The 17,824-nt window shown below is 44.3% G+C and overlaps 1 protein-coding gene across 2 annotated transcripts in view; it reads left to right on the top strand.

Annotated features, from left to right (window-relative positions):
• Positions 1–4,154: 4,154 nt before the first annotated feature.
• The window catches only part of TPMT (thiopurine S-methyltransferase), a 74,184-nt gene continuing 60,514 nt past the window's right edge, over positions 4,155–17,824 (top strand). The window contains exons 1-2 of one of the 2 annotated variants that reach the window (XM_073566098.1): positions 4,155–4,334; positions 4,593–4,658. The gene's annotated coding sequence lies outside the window, so the exon portion shown is untranslated. The remainder of the gene's footprint in view (positions 4,335–4,592; positions 4,659–17,824) is intronic. The other variant, XM_073566097.1, reaches the window with a different exon arrangement.

The raw sequence follows: 17,824 nt of genomic DNA, 5'->3' as shown, positions 1-17,824 counted from the left end.
ACATGCTATTAAAGGAGAACGTCTTCAATATGATTACTATAACTCTACTAAAACTAGCAATAAAATACCGTAGTAATATACAGCCATGATAAATACAGGCAGAAACAACTTCAAAACTGCTCCTATTTTTGTAAGGTAATAACATTATTCCAGCCATTAATTCACTGAGAGAAAATCTAATAACTCTCCATTTCCAGCCTATCATTTTTTTTTGTATTAAAAATGATTATTTATATAAACCATTATTTTTAATACAAAATTAAATTTTTTAACTTTAATTTTGTTATTATTAATTATTTTTGCAGCCACTGGGCGCTGCCATTTTGCTTTGCAGGAGTGTAAGGCTACTTTCAGATTTGGGTTCAGAGGTGCAGCGCAGGGCCCCCGGCCGCGCCTCCTCCGGTCAGCTCCTCCTCTGATCGCATAACGCTGTATGCGATCAGGGTACCCTATAGTTAGCGTTGGGTACGCTGGTCGTGCGCTGGTGCACTTTTGCCAGCGCTTGCGCCCTTTTGGCGCTGCGCCGAGCGCATAAAAACGCACTGTGTTGCATTTTTGTGCACTCGGCGCAGCGCCAAAAGGGCGCAAGCGCCGGCAAAAGTTCACCAGCGCATGACTAGCGTACCCAACGCTAACTATAGGGTACGCTGATCGCATGCAGCATTATGCGATCAGAGGAGGAGCTGACTGGAGGAGGTGCGGCTGGGGACCCTACGCTGCGCCTCCGAACGCAAATCTGAAAGTAGCCTAAGAGACACTTAGGCTATGTGCACACACTGCGGTTTTTGCTGCGGTTCCGCTGCGGTTTTGGCAATGTGGAACTGCAGCAGTTCCAGACATGGTACTGTACCATCTAACCCTATGGGTTTTAAAAACCGCTGTGCTCACGCTGTGGTTTTTTCCGCGCGGTTTTGCTGCGGTTTATAAACCGCAGCATGTCAATTGTTTCTGCGGATTCTGCTGCGGTTTCACACCTTTAACATAGTAGAGGTGTGAAACCACAGGGCAAAACCGCAGACCAAACCGCAGGAAAACCGCAGGCCTCTTTACCTGCGGTTCCGCACGGATAAACCCGCAGGTGAATCCGCAGCGTGTGCACATATAGGCTTAGGCTGTGTGCACACGGTGCGGATTCTGCTGTGGAATTTTCCACGCAGATTTTGCTAAATCTGCAGGTAAAATGACCTGCGTTTTACCTGCAGTTTTAGTGCAGATTTAGTGCGGATTTCCCCTGCAGTTTTCAGCTGCAGACTTCTATAATGGAGCAGGTGAAAAACTGCAGCAAAACCGCACAAAAGAAGCGACATGCTGCTTCTTTAAGGCCACGTGCACACGATGCAGATTTCCAGTGGATCCACAGCGGATTTTACCGTGCAGAAACGCTGCATATCCGCATTGTGATGTACAGTAGCATGTTAATCAATAGAAAAAAAAAAACGCTGTGCAGACGCTGCAGATATTTCCGCGCAGTTTTCTTGTGATTCAAAATATGCAGCATGTCACTTCTTTTGTGCGGTTTTCCACCTGCTCCATTCTCAAAATCCGCAGGGGGAAATCCGCAGGGGAAAACCGCACAAAAAAACACAAGAAAAAAAGAAGAAATCCGCAGGAAAAATGCAGGTCATTTGACCTGCGGATTTCTTCAATTCTGCGCGGAAAAATCCGCAGGGCTAAAAAAGTCCGTCTGCACTCAGCCTTATTCCGCACCAAAACTGCATGGAAAAATCTGCAGCATGTGCACAGCGTTTTTTGTTTTACATAGCCTTATGGTACTGTACATCACGTGCAGTTCTGCTGCAGTTCTGCAGGGCCAAATCTGCTGCAGAACTGCACAGAATCTGCACCGTGTGCACAGGGCCTTAGGCTGAGTTCACACGTGGCGTTTTTTTCGCGTTTCCGCAGCGGTTTTAACCACGTGATTTTGCTGCGAAAAATAAGCATCCCATGCATTCCTATGGGATTATGGGCTTTGCGGTAAAAAACGCAGCATGCTCATTAATTTTGCGGAATCGCGGAGATCCCGCACCCATAGGAATGCATTGTTCTGCTTACTTTCCGCATGTGGCTGTGCACGCCATGCGAAAAGTAAGCAGAACATTTGCGGATGGTACCCACGGTCCGGAGGAGAGGAGACTGTCCTCCGGGCTCTGGGCACCATATCCCTGTAAAAAATAGAATTTAAAATAAAAAATATTGTTATTCTTACCTTCCGACGTCCCACGCAGCCTTCCCGCCTCTCTCCACGCTCCCGTTCCCAGTAATCCTTTGCGAAAATGCCCGCAATGACATCTGTTCTCGCGGGATCGCGAAGTCTCGCGGTCATTCGCGCGACATCATCGCGAATGACCGCGAGAACAGACGTCATCGCGGGCATTTTCGCAAAGGATTACTGGGAACGGGAGCGTTGAGAGGCGGGAACGCTGCGAAGGACGTCGGAAGGTAAGAATAACACCATTTTTTTATTAATATTATTTTTAACATTATATCTTTTACTATTGATGCCACATAGGCGGCCTCAGTAGTAAAAAGTTGGTCACACTCGTCAAACAATGTTTGACGAGTGTGACCAACCTGTCAATCAGTTCTCCAAGCGATGCTACAGATCGCTCGGAAAACGCTAGCATTCTGCAAGCTAATTACGCTTGCAAAATGCTAGTTTTTCCGTGGGAAAATCGCGGGAATTTAAAATGCAATTTTCCCGCTGAATGGAATTCCGGAACTCTTGCGGTAATCTTCGCGAGAGTTCCGCTACATGTGAACCCAGCCTTAGGCTATGTGCCCACGCTAGCGTTTTTAAACGCTCAGGAAAAGGATCCCCTTTCCCAGAAAACGCGCGTCTTTTTCCGCGCGTTTCTTGTGCGTTTTTTTATGCGTTTTTGACGCGTTTTTTGACACGCGATTTCTGGGAATATTGGGGATGGCTAAAAACGCTGAGCAATGTGGGAATTAATGAGCCTGCTGCGTTTTTAGCCGTTAAGCGATTCCTGAACGGTTAAAAACGCATGCATTGGCACAAAAAGCCAAAAACGCATGCTAATTAATTTGATGCATCTTTTAAGCATTTCTGCAGCGTCTGATCCGGCACAAACGCTTCGGAAATGGTTAACAAAACGCATCGTGAGCACACAGCCTTAGGCTATGTGCACACGTACCGGAACTCTCTCGGAAATTTCAGCGAGAATTCCGGAATTCCATTCCGCAGGAAAATCGCATTTTAAATTCCCGCGATTTTCCCGCGGAAAAAATAGCATTTTGCAAGCGTATTTAGCTTGCAAAATGCTAGCGTTTTCCAAGCGATCTGTAGCATCGCTTGGAGAACTGATTGAAAGGTTGGTCACACTCGTCACATTGTTTGACGAGTGTGACCAACTTTTTACTACTGAGGCCGCCTATGCAGCATCAGTAGTAAAAGATAAAATGTAAAAAAAAAATAAAAAATGGTGTTATTCTTACCTTCCGACGACCCGCGCATCCGTTCCCAGTAATCCTTTGCGAAAATGTCCGCGATGGAGTCTGTTCTCGCGGGATCGCGATGTCTCGCGGTAATTCGTGATGACGTCGCGCGAATGACCGCGAGACTTCGCGATCCTGCGAGAACGGACGTCATCGCAGGAATTTTCGCAAAGGATTACTGGGAACGAGAGCGTGGAGAGAAGCGGGAATGCTGCGCGGGACGCCGGAAGGTGAGAATAACAATATTTTTTTTATTTTAAATTCTATTTTTTACAGGGATATGGAGCCCAGAGCCCGGAGGACAGTCTCCTCTCCTCCGGACCGTGGGTACCATCCGCAAATGTTCTGCTTACTTTCCGCATGGTGTGCACAGCCACATGCGGGAAGTAAGCGGAACAATGCATTCCTATGGGTGCGGGATCACCGCGATTCTGCAAATTAATGAGCATGCTGCGGTTTTTACCGCGAAGCGATTCCGCCGCAGTAAAAACCGCAGCATTAGCATAGCATTGCGGAATCCCATAGGAATGCATGGGATGCTTATTTTTCGCGGCAAAATCGCGCGGTTAAAACCGCCGCGGAAACGTCTGCAAATATGGCTGCCCTGGGCATAGAAGACAGCAGTCGCCTACCGACACCATACCTAGCATAGAGATGCTCTCTGCTAGTCTGCTGTGATCTGGGCACGCCCACTGGGCTGTTCTCATCACAGCAGAGGAAGGAGATCGGCGCCATCTTACTGGAGCCCACAGTGTATACTGTGAGCTCCACTTACACCCTATAATCGCAGGAGCCGCGAGGTTATAGGAGAAGACCGAGGAGTGGACACCTGAGGCAGGCTTAGAAGGTGGCTGGCGGCTTGTCGTCAGTCAGTGGCTGAGGTGAGCGGGCTGGGTGCTGTAGGTGGACGGGTTGTCTCCGTCCTGGAGGCTGGTGTCCTCCTTCCTGTAGGTGCTCAGCAGGGTGCAGCCCCAGACTGACCGTGTGAGGTGATATTGGCGGTCCAGAGAGACACAAGTGTACTGGGCACAGACTCCTTTATCCCCTTCGCGCTGCTGCTACTTTCATTTTTTTCTTTCTGCTGTTTTTTTTTTTCACTTTCGTTCGTGAGACATAACTTTTTCATTATTTTTTTGCAGGACAAGTTGCTCCATGGCCGCTGCTCATTTTACCATTGTGCTGAAAGCCATGAAAAAAATCCAAAGGTGGTAAACTAGCGAAACGCCCAATTCCACCATAGGGTCGTGTTGTATTTTTTTTCTTTTAGGTTTGATTGTGTCTTAACAGCTGGTGGGATCTGCAATACCGAACCCCACTCCGATTGCTTAAGAAGAAACATTATTTTGTGTCACACTTTTTATTTCCAAGACACATAACACCTTTTACCTTTTCACACACTTTGTATCACCACTATCAGAAATGTCCAATCGGTAAACACAAAGGCTGACAAAATTACTTTTATTCTGGTCTCCACAATGCCACAAAAATGCTGTGACAGGCGATCGTAAAGTCCCCTCTATCCCAATGGGACTAATAAAAACTTCATCTCACCCCACAAAAAAAATAAGCCGGAAAATAACGTTGCAGCACTTGGAAAATGACGACACAACTCCAAAATTTTCTTTTTTGCAAACTTCTGATTATTTAATTAAAATAAGTTAAAAATTGCACGTTTGCCATCGCCGTAATCGTATTGATGAGGAGATTTCTATTGCGAGGTCATTTTGAAAACCGTGAAAACCATTTCTAAAAAACAATGTTACAGTTGTTTTTTTCCCAATTCCACCCCATTTGGAATTTTTTTTCTGTTTTTCAAGTACTCTGTGATAAAATGAATGCTGTCATTCAAAAGTATAATTTGTCCCACAAAAAAAACAAGCCCTCTCATGTCTATGTGGACAGAAAAAATAATTATGGCTCTGGGAAGAAGGGGGGAGGGAAAAAATGGAAATTGGCTGCAGCGTGAAGGGTTAATAGTGTAATTTATCCATAAAAATCGGATGCTATATGGTTGATTCATAAAGATCCGTTGTTTTTTTCACATCCATAAACCTCCAATGAGTGAGTTTCATCAGAGATCTGTATCAGACACTAGTGCACGCTGTAGTATTTTTCCACGCAGGCGGGAGGTGCAGCAAGGAGGCGGCTGGTTCACATTACATAGCTCTTCATGTGGCCTGTGCCCTCTAGTGTCAACTCATTTCTTTGGCTGCGTTCACACGTCGCTTTTTTTGCGGCGTTTTTTAACTTGCGATTTAGCCGCGGAAATGCAAAAAAAAAAAAACAGCATCCCATGCAATCCTATGGGATTCCACAATGTTGTGCTAATGCTGCTGATTATCCCCCGGCGGAATCGCATCGCAGAAAAATACGCAGCATGCTCATTAATTTGCAGAATCGCGGCGATCCCGCACCCATAGAATTGCATTGTTCCGGTTACTTCCCGCCTGTGGCTGTGCCCACCATACAAAAAGTAAGAACATTTGCGGATGGTACCCACGGTCCGGAGGAGAGGAGACTGTCCTCCAGGCTGTGGGTACCATATCCCTGTAAAAAATAGAATAAAAAATCAGGTTATATTCACCTTTTGGCATCCCGCGCAGCCTTCCCGGGCCTCAGCGATGCTTCCGTTCCCAGTAATGCCTTGCGAGACCGCTACATTATCCCTAGACCGCGACGTCATCAAAGGTCTCGCAAGGCATTACTGGGAACGGAAGCATCGTGGAGGCCTGTGGGTGCTGCGGGGGACGCCGGAAAGTGAATAGAACACCATTTTTTATTTTTAACATTATATCTTTTACTATTGATGCCGCATAGGTAGCCTCAATAGTAAAAAGTTGGTCACACTCGTCAAACACTGTTTGACGAGTGTGACCAACCTGTCAGTCAGTTCTCTAAGCGATGCTACAGATCGCTCAGAAAACGCTAGCATTCTGCAAGCTAATTACGCTTGCAAATCGCTAGTTTTTCCGTGGGAATTTAAAATGCGATTTTTTTTTTTTTTTTTTTTTTTTTTTTTTTTTTTTTCCTTCTTTTCCCCCCCGCGGAATGGAATTACGGAATTCTCGCGGTAACTTCTTAGAGAGTTCCGCTACGTGTGCACATAGCCTAAATGTGCAATTATTGTACACCGTCTACAGAGTGATCTAAATCTAGGTATGCAGTTAGTGAAATTCTGAGTTTTTTTGGTAATCACATACACTGACACTAGTGAAGAGCGAGCGTTCTCTGATAAGGTGTTATCCGAGCATACTTGTGTGCTAATAGTATTTGAGCACGCCGAAGATCCACTATATTCAAGTCACCATGGCTGCATGTCTGATCAATAACTGCAACATATGCAGGGACTGCCTGTTTCTTAGATATTCCCTGCATGTATAGCGGCTGTGGAACAGACATGCAGCCACGGCGACTCGAACACAGCATTTGAGCACACCAAAGATAGGCTCATGGCACAAGAGCATGCTCAGATAACACCTTATCCGAGCACGCTCGCTTATCACTAACTGACACACAACAAATAAGTTGGTCACTTTTTCTCTTGATAGCGGTGCTTTCTACACAAGCTGATCAGGCAATGGGTGAAATGAACAAGTTCATCTTGGTAGAATTTATGGACATTGATGCAGGCTGGAATTTATGTTGTGCTGGGTACCACAGTGTACCCGACAGTGCAAGGAATGTTGTGTTGATACAAGACAAGCACTAATGAGATTAAAGTGATAAATCTGAATGTAATAAAATATACTCTGACACAGTGTAAGAAGTTTGTCAGCCCACATAAGCTGTTGTGATAGATTTAATTGATTTAACTGTACTGCTACTTGTAGTGCACGTCTTATGTATTTTTTTTTTTTTAATAAATAATTTGTAGATGGGGACCCCTTTATATTTTAAGATATAAAATATCCATGATATTCTTATCTAACATGATAACACTTAATTCCGTTGAGCTATAATCACATACAGATTGTAAAATAGAAAAAAAAGCATAAAAGTACAAGAAAAAGAATCAGTCAGATTATAGTAACACTATTAACACTATTAAATCACCACTATTAAGAGAGAGTCGATTATCAAGACTCCAAGTTTGCTGAATCCATGTACCTTCTGTTTGTAATGATTTATGGCAATCTTTGCCCCTTTTTAATGCTGAAACGTGTTCAATGTCAGCAATGTGAAGCACATTAGTCGCCCCAATGACATTTCCCTAATTAATCGGGTCGAGTGCCAAATCCAAACTTCTCTGGGTCCGCTCATCCCTACTGATGATGTATCAGATGTAAACCTTGGCAGGTGGTAATAAATAGGGAGAATACCAGCCCACAGTCAGTCGCCCCTTGCCCTGACACAAAAGCTGTGGCACCTCCGCCCCCTTGAGAAAGCGAAGGAGAAATATGCGTAATACTGCAAATAAAAGCCTTGCTGACGTATTTCATCATATTTGAGCATCCACAAGGGCACTGAAAGCAAAGTTTGGAGTTCCCTATATGGACTCTTTCTGGGAAACCTATGACTCTAGTGCCACCTATCGGAAGTAGCAATCCTAAAAGTCAATGTCAAACCTTTAACCGGTTCCCGACCTGTGACACAGCGTATGCGTCATGAAAGTCGGTGCCAATCCGACCTATGACGCATACCCTGTGTCATGAATTCAAAGCCCCCCTGCGGGTCGGGTGACCGGGGTCACTGAAAGGTCACCTGACCCGCAGATACAGGGGGCTTTGTAATTCACCACAGGGGGCGTGGCTACGATCGCTCTGATTGGCTGTTTCACGTTTAACAGCCAATCAGAGCGATAGTAATATTTCATCAATGAAAATTGATGAAATATTACAATCCAGCCATGGCCGATGCTGCAGTAGCATCGGACATGGCTGGAGACACCGATTCGACCCCCCCCCACCGGCGATCGCCCCCCCCCCCGCCACTGAATGACAGCGGTGATCTGCCGCCGGTGTCATCATCTGTCCCCCCTCCCATTCCCTCCGCTCCCCGCCAGCTTCCGATAACCCCCTCACCCACTCTCACCGCCCCCGGCACCTTCTAAGTCCCCCCGTCGCTCCCGGTGTCCGGCGGGTCCGGTTCATGGGCACCGCCATCTTGTAAAATGGCGGGCGCATGCGCAGTGCGCCCGCCCGAATCTGCCGACTGCAGATTCCATTATTTCATTTTGATCACTCTCGCAGTGATCAAAATGAAATAAAAAGTAAATGAAACCTCCCGATTATCACCCCCATAGGTAGGCATAACTAATAAAATAAAGAAAATATTTTTATTTTTCCATTAGGGTTAGGGTTGGAATTAGGGTTAGGGTTGGAGTTAGGGTTGGAATTAGGGTTAGGGTTAGAATTAGGGTTAGGCTTGTGGTTAGTGTTATGGTTAGTGTTGGGGTTAGGGGTGTGTTGGGGTTAGGGTTATGGATAGGGTTGGGATTAGGGTTAGGGGTGTGTTGAGGTTAGGGTTGAAGTTAGAATTGTGGGGTTTCCACTGTTTAGGCACATCAGGGGGTCTCCAAACGCGATATGGTGCAGCCATTGATTCCAGCCAATTTTGCGTTCAAAAAGTCAAACGGTGCTCCCTCCCTTCCAAGTCCCGACGTGTGCCCAAACAGTGGTTTACCCCCACATATGGGGTATCGGCGTACTCAGGAAAAATTGCACAACAACTTTTGGGGACTAATTTCTCCTGTTACCCTTGGGGAAAAAAATTGGGGGCTAAAAAATTATTTTTGTGGGAAAAAAATGTTTTTTTTCATTTTCACGTCTCTGCATTATAAACTTCTGTGAAGCACTTGGGGGTTGAAAGTGCTCACCATACATCTACATAAGTTCCTTGGAAGGTTTAGTTTCCAAAATGGGGTCACTTGTGGGGGGTTTCCACTGTTTAGGCACATCAGGGGCTCTGCAAACGTAATGACGACCGCAGACTATTCCATCAAAGTCTGCATTTCAAAACGTCACTACTTCCATTCCGAGCCCTGACGTGTGCCCAAACAGTGATCCCTCCCCACATATTGGGTACCAGCGTACTCAGGACAAATTGGACAACAACTTTTGGGGTCCAATTTCTCCTGTTACCCTTGTGAAAATAAAAAATTGCGAGCTAAAAATTCATTTTTTGAGGAAAAAAAAAGATTTTTTTATTTTCATGGCTCTGCGTTACAATCTTCTGTGAAGCACTTCAGGGTTCAAGGTGCTCACCACACATCTAGGCAAGTTCCTTATGGGGTCTAGTTTCCAAAATGGGGTCACGTGGGGGGTTTCCACAGTTTAGGTACATCAAGGGCTCTGCAAATTTAACATGATGCCCACAGACCATTCCATCAAAGTCTGCATTTCAAAACGTCACTACTTCCATTCCGAGCCCTGACGTGTGCCCAAACAGTGATCCCTCCCCCAAATATTGGGTACCAGCGTACTCAGGACAAACTGGACAACAACTTTTGGGGTCCAATTTATCCTGTTACCCTTGTGAAAAAAAAATTGCGTGCTAAAAATCATTTTCTTTGAGGGAAAAAAAATGATTTTTTATTTTCATGGCTCTGCGTTATAAACTTCTGTGAAGCACTTGGGGCTTCAAGGTGCACATCTCACATCTAGATAAGTTCCATGGGGGGTCTAGTTTCCAAAATTGGGTCACTTGTGGGGGTTTCTACTGTTTAGGCACACAGGGGCTCAGCAAATGTAACATGACGCCCGCAGACCATTCCATCAAAGTCAGCATTTCAAAATGTCACTACTTCCCTGCTGAGCCCCAACGTGTGCCCAAACAGTGGTTCCCCCCCACATATGGGGTACCAGCGTACTCAGGACAAATTGGACAACAACTTAGGGGGTCCAATTTATCCTAGTACCCTTGTGAAAATAAAAAATTGCCAACTAAACTAAAAAAAATTTTTTCAGGAAAAAAAAAAGATTTTTTATTTTCACTGCTCTGCATTATAAACTTCTGTGAATCACCTGGGGGTTCAAAGTGCTCCCTATGCATCTAGATAAGTTCCTTAGGGGGTCTAGTTTCCAAAATGGGGTCATTTGTGGGGGAGCTCCAAAGTTTAGGCACACAGGGGCTCTCCAAACACGACATGGTGTCCGCTAACGATTGGAGCTAATTTTCATTTCAAAAAGCCAAATGGTGCTCATTCCTTTCTGCGCCTCGCCGTGCACACAAACAGTGCCCCCCCCCCCCACATATGAGGTACCAGCGTACTCAGGACAATCTGGACAACAACATTTGTGGTCCAATTTCTCCTGTTACCCTTGTGAAAATAAAAAATAGCATGCTAAAAAATCATTTTTGAGGAAAAAAAAATGATTTTTTATTTTCACTGCTCTATGTTATAAACTTTTGTGAAGCACTTGGGGGTTCAAAGTGCTCACTACACATCTAGATAAGTTCCTTAAGTGGTCTAGTTTCCAAAATGGTGTCACTTGTGGGGGAGCTCCAATGTTTAGGCACACAGGGGCTCTCCAAACGCAACATGGTGTCCGATAACGATTGGAGCGAATTTTCCATACAAAAAGTCAAATGGCGCTCCTTCCCTTCCGGGCCCTGCCGTGCACCCAAACAGTGGTTTATGACCACATATGAGGTATCGGTGTACTCAGGAGAAATTGCCCAACAAATTTTAGGATCCATTTTATCCTGTTGCCCATGTGAAAATGAAAAAAACAGGCTAAAAGATGATTTTTGTGAAAAAAAAGTACTTTTTTTTTTTTTACGGATCAATTTGAGAAGCACCTGGGGGTTCAAAGTGATCACTATGCATCTAGATAAGTTCCTTGGGGGTCTAATTTTCAAAATCGGGTCACTTGTGGGGGAGCTCCAGTGTTTAGGCACACAGCGACTCTCCAAACGCGACATGGCAAGCGCTAAATATTCCAGCATATTTTCCATTCAAAAAGTCAAATGGCGCTCCTTCCCTTCTGAGCCCTGCCGTGCGCCCAAACAGTGGTTTATGACCACATATGAGGTATCGGTGTACTCAGGGGAAATTGCCCAACAAATTTTAGGATCCATTTTATCCTGTTGCCCATGTGAAAATGAAAAAATTGATGCTGAAAGAAAATTTGTGTTGGAAAAATTAAAATGTCCATTTTTTCCTTCCACATTGCTTTAGCTGCTGTGAAACACCTGAAGGGTTAATAATCTTCTTGAATGTGGTTTTGAGTAGTTTGGGGGGTGCAGTTTTTAGAATGGTGTCACTTTTGGGTATTTTCTGCCATATAGACCCCTCAAAGTGACTTCAAATGTGAGGTGGTCCCTAAAAAAAAAATGGTTTTGTAAATTTTGTTGTAAAAATGAGAAATCACTGGTCAACTTTTAACCCTTATAACTTCCTAACAAAAAAATATTTTGCTTCCAAAATTGTGCTGATGTAAAGTAGACATGTGGGAAATGTTATTTAGTAGCTATTTTGTGTCACATAACGCTCTAGTTTAACAGAATAAAAATTCAAAATTTGAAAATTGCGAAATTTTCAAAATTTTCGCCAAATTTCTGATTTTTTCACAAATAAACGCAAAAATTATCGACCAAAATTTACCACAAATATGAAGCCCAATATGTCACGAAAAAACAATCTCAGAATCGCTAGGATGCGTTGAAGCGTTCCAGAGTTATTACCTCATAAAGGGCCACTGGTCAGAATTGCAAAAAATGGCCAGGTCATTAAGGTCAAAATAGGCTGGGTCATAAAGGGGTTAACGAGCCTTGTTACATGACTTAGGATAAAAGCCAAGCCAGAATCTCAATTTGCAGACAACAGTGTCTGCAAATTGAGATTCTGGCTTGGCTTTTATCCTAAGTCATGTAACAAGGCTTGTTGAAGGGTTGACTTTGACTTTTAGGATTGCTACTTCCAATAGGTGGCACTAGAGTTGTAGTCCTCTTCCTCTCTGAAGAGACAATTTGCATAATTAGCATAATTCCCAGAGGAGCATTGCGCCTTTAAGTCTCCTCATCTCGACATGCTTAGCATGTCATTCTCCGCAAGGAGAAATGATACTACTTGGATATGGGAAACCTATAAAATCATACTTTCAGTAATAATTTTCTATGCATTGTAAAGTTTTTTCAGAGTATTTCACTCTCCTTACTACATCACCAATTCCACCAATCATAGTTTACTTACATCCTCTGTCATGTTGGCACAGACGGAACAAAGTGACCCCATCTGCTTCAATAAAGTCATTGGCCCCGTCGGTGGATCCGCCTGAATTCTATTTTTCAGGACTTCTGCAGGAAGGCCCAACCGGAGCCACTGGCATGTGGCTCCCAGCCTTAGCGGAGCTTTCAACTTCAAAAAGCTGTTTCAGAGTCTATACTCATGGTATATAAAATTATTCCCACTACACACAGTGAAGCAATCACATAAGGGTATGTTCTTAATGTATCAGAAACACTCCATAGTAAAGCTGCAAATAATCACAGTGAAATCCACAGTGGCCGATCCACACCAAATTGTGTGAACCTAGCTGCTGATTTCCCTGTGGGCTTGACTTGCATGATAAAAAGGAACACTCATTTCTCCTTACAATGTTTACATGCCTGTCCCGGTATATCCCGGCTCCCTGTGACAATGTTCCTTTCCATGTCACTGCTACAGCATCTGGTTAGAGCGGCCACGTAGGAAGGAACGTTGCCACAAGAGGTTGGAATGCAAGAACTGCATGAAAACACTAGCAGGGGTGGAAAAATTGGCAGCCCGACTGGCTGTATTGCAGGTTTGATTTATCCATTGAACTCAATGGAATTGTTTCACAAAAAGTATGTATAGCTCAATGGCACAGTATAGGGCGTGTGATGTCCGAGAAAATAAATGGACGGCAACCAGACGTGTGCAACAAATATGGTATTGTAACCGAAGCTGAAATATTTTTTGAGGAATTTTTTGTGTGTGCAATTTACATAATATAAGCAGCAGTCAGGTGCAGTGAAGCTGTTAAAGGAAATCTGTCATGAAAATAACGCTATTAACCTGCAGATATGGGGTTAAACTGCCAGATAATAGCATTCTGAAGCTGTCTGCACTGAGAGCCCCACTGCCAGGAGGAAATTAACTTTATTCATCCCAGCGCTGGGGTCCTGGGTTCAAATCCCATCAAGGACAACATCTGTAAGGCGTTTGTATGTTCTCCCCGTATTTGCGTGGGTTTCCTCTGGGTACTCCTGTTTCCTCCCACACTCCAAGGACATACTGATAGCGAGTTTAAATTTTCAGTCCAATTGGGGTACAGTGATGACAATGTATGTAAAGCGCTGTGGAATAAGATAGCGCTATATAAGCAAAGCATACTAAACAAAGTTCATTGTCAGTTGCGCTGTGTTGGGTACAGCTCCAATGAGGGCAGGTAGCAATGTCCAAGGTCCTCAGTAAGGTGTGCTAGACATTGCTGGGATGGAAGTGTAAATTCACAATTACAGCAAAATATTGTTAGTACTGTGTGGGAAGACCTTATAGAGGTGCAGATATCAGCAATGGGCCAAAAATCCTTTTATTAGTAGCTGTTTAACAATGTGTTTCAAGTCTCACAGATCTCATTTTTCTCAGGGGCTGTGGAGTCGTTATAAACTGGTCTTGGACAATAAGGGTATGTGCACACGCTGCGAAATGGGGTGCGGATTTGGCAGAGCGGATTTTGTAAAATCCGCAGGTAAATCTGCAGATCAAAAGACCTGCGGTTTTACCTGCGGATTGCTCTGCGGTTTTGCCCTGTGGTTTTTCATCTCCACAATGGAGGAGATGGCAAACCGCAGCGGAATCCGCAGAAAGAATTGACATGTCAATTCTTTCTGTGGTTTCAAAACCGCGCGGAAAAATCCGCACTGTCTGCACTGCGTTTTTTTTTTATTCCCATAGGGAATAACAGTACTGTACACCGCTGCAAAAACTGCTGCGGACCCGCAGCGGCCAAATCCGCAGCAGAATCCGCAGCGTGTGCACACACCCTAATAGATGAATGGGCGCACTGCTAATAATCCACAAAATACCTATAAATGATGTGGGTGCAAATAAATGGTCACATAAGGGTGTGTGCACACGCTGCGGATTTTGCTGCGGTTCCCCAGCAGATTTGACCGCTGCGGACCCGCAGCAGTTTTTGCTGCGGTGTACAGTACCATTATTCCCTATGGGAATCAAAAACCGCAGTGCAGACGGTGCGGAATTTTCAGTGTGGATTATCTGCGGTTTTCAATCTGCAGAAAGAATTGACATGTCAATTCTTTCTGCCGTTTTGCCCTGTGGTTTGCTTTCTCCTCCATTGAGGAGATGAAAAACCGCAGGGCAATCCACAGGTAAAACTGCAGGTCTTTTGACCTGCGGTTTTACCTGCCGATTTTACAAAATCCGCTCAGATGAATCCGCACCCCAATCCGCAGCGTGTGCACACACCCGAATAGTAAGTTGCAGAGGGAGAAGAAAGAAGGACCACTATGGAAATGCACACCAACCAATAATATGCAGGAAAAGCTTTATTAGCAACAGTATAAAAACAGTGACAAACCAACCCACTGTTGACCCCTCTTCTGTACAGAAAATGAATAGATGAGTCTCCCCATACAATGAAAGGCATACAAACAGGTAAGTAACAGTACACATTATACCATCAAGCCACAATATAAATAAGGTGTGCAGACAGATATGAATCATCAAGCCATAATATGACAAATGATCTTCAATCCTCAATTGAAATAGCCAATCATGGAGACTACATGTATGTATGGGACCCCCAGTATGCAATCAACATCATATTTGGCAAAAATTGCCATATCCACCTACACCAATAAAAGATGTCAAAAAATGCCCAGGAAGATAGGCCTGAGTCTCAATGTGACCCTCGGCAATTGATGCATACACAAAATATGCAAAGATGTGCCCTAAATAACACCAAATAAGTGTATTGAATAAAATGAAGCACAAAACAATGTGCTGGTGGAGCAGACCTCAATGGTAGAAAGTAAAAGGCCACAAGGTCACAAAAAATGCCCATAAACAGTACATGCCAATGATATTCAGCCACCCAGGGGCTAAGTAGGAAACAACCAGGTTGCAGGTGGAACAAAAAATAAAGTGAAAAGGCCATAGTGGGGCATGAGCACAGGAGGGGTAACAGTTGGGAAAAACCCAACGTGTGTCGCTGTTACACGGACGGCTTCGTCAGGGGAAGTGTGCATTCATTAGCTTCTAATTCCTTTAAATACCTGTATCTGGAGTGCTTGCCGCCTCCACCTGTGGGGAGATGTGCAGAGTCGGAAACGGAAGTGACGTGGGAGGTTAGAAGAGCCTGGCAGACGTCTCTGCCCAAACATGTCCAGTGCGCACGCGCTGGTAAATGAAACCAGCGCGGTGCATGGGACAAGGAAAAAATGTGGCGTGCATGCGCGGCTCCCGGGAGTCAGAGTAAAGGCAGAGAAAATGGAGGCTTCGCCGAGGTCTACAATATGAGGACTATATTGAACAAGTGCACACATGAAATATATTGAATAACGAGGACCTGACAGGAAAGACTAAAACAAATGAGGAAAAAAACCTATGGAGACAGCACACTGGTACTGAATACAAGTAGTAGTGGAATAGTACTGAAAGTAAAATAAATGAAAAACAAAATAAGTGTGTGTAGATGATGAATATATGATGAACAAAACAAATAATCAGACAAAAAATAAGCAAATATATGAAAATGAAAAACAAGGAAAAATATGTGTATATATTTATATATATATGAAATAAAAATAAACAATTAAAAATAAATAAATGTTAAGAAAGGGGGGGTAAAAAAAAATAAAAAAAAACAAATAAATACAAATAAAGAAAAAAATATGAAAAAATAATAAAAACTAAACCAAAAATAAAATTAGATAAATAGGATGAAAAATAAATGAAAAAATATACAATATTAATTAGAAAAATAATAAATAAATTACAGACAACAAGGCGGAAATGTGGTTCCAATACACGCAAAACAATGTTGAGGGATACAAAAAAGCACTAGGATATATGCATATACAAGCACCGATGCATGAAAAGTAGAAGCAGTGATTAGTATCTCCGTACTACTGAGAGCTTAAATCAAACCCTGCTTTACCAAAAGAGGGGAGGGGGTTAGGAAATGCCAATATAAAGTCACATCCCATGTTACATTAGTGGACATATGCTGGCCAAAAGGTCCAAAAATTAAGAAACGGACCAAACAAGTCCATAAGGTGTAGAGAAACATTTTATGCAAAAATATATTGCAATCAAATAAAATGTAACAACAATGAACAAAAAAATAAATAAGGAAAAACATATTGTTACGGTTGCTGTTACAGGGGCGATGAGGAACAACCCGGAAGTGGACCCTCTGGGTCACGGCTCCAGAGCCCCCGAGGGCGAGCGGCCCAGGTGTGGCCACCCCCTATACAGGGAGTGTTAGGGGCAGGCCCACGGAGGGTAGAATCGTGATGGCCGGAACCAAAGGGGCGACTGGGGTACGCCTGAAGAGGATACACAGGGAATCAGGGCTGAGGCAGAGAAGGACCTGGAGTAACGGAGAAGGGGCTGCGAGACAGACTCAGCGGATGGCACAGGCGGGAGGCTGCAATAGAGAGGGACAATGGATAAGGCACAGACAGGGAGACAAGGCAGGAGACAAGCGGACAGAGGCAGACACAGGAGGCAAGGGCAGGCAGAAGAGACAGAGCGAGAGCCGACAGAGCCCAGGCAAGTCGGAGACAAGACAGGGAAGGCGCAGACAAGACAGGGCCTGAGACACAATGAGAGCTGCAGGAGACAGCGTCACCGAAGTTGACAGGCACTTACCTGACTAGACACAGATCCTAAATAGCCGGTGGACGCCGCCATATTGGGGGCGGCGCCACCGCGTCATCACTCACTGCGCGTTCCTCCCGATGCCGAGGAACCCGGAAGCCGGGCGCAGGGACCGTGACAGTACCCCCCCCTCTTACTCCCCTCCCTCCTAATGTTGATGAGAAATCGTTTCATAATAAGAGGAGCATTAATATTCTCCCGGGGTTCCCAAGATCTCTCCTCCGGGCCGAAACCCTTCCAATCAACCAAAAATAAAGTTTTTCCTCTGACTGTCTTCACGGCTAAAATGTCTTGCACCTCGAAAATGTTATCTGAACTACAAGGTTGGGAAGTTTGAGCTGACGCAGAGTGAAAATGATTGAATACTGCAGGCTTGAGGAGGGATACATGAAAGGTATTGGGAATTTTCAGAGAGGAGGACAATTTTAACTTATAGGCCATGTCGTTGGTACGACTCAGGATCTCAAAGGGACCAATGTATCGTGGATCTAACTTATAGGAAGGAATCTTTAACCTGATAGGGTTTGGTTATCCTCACGGCATATCTCCAGGTTTATA

Source organism: Dendrobates tinctorius, unplaced genomic scaffold (assembly GCF_039654945.1).
Source record: "Dendrobates tinctorius isolate UK_male_01 unplaced genomic scaffold, ASM3965494v1 ptg000004l, whole genome shotgun sequence".
NCBI classification, from domain to species: domain Eukaryota; kingdom Metazoa; phylum Chordata; class Amphibia; order Anura; family Dendrobatidae; genus Dendrobates; species Dendrobates tinctorius.
Note: the sequence above shows the minus strand (reverse complement) of the source record. Positions and strands in the feature narration are given on the sequence as shown.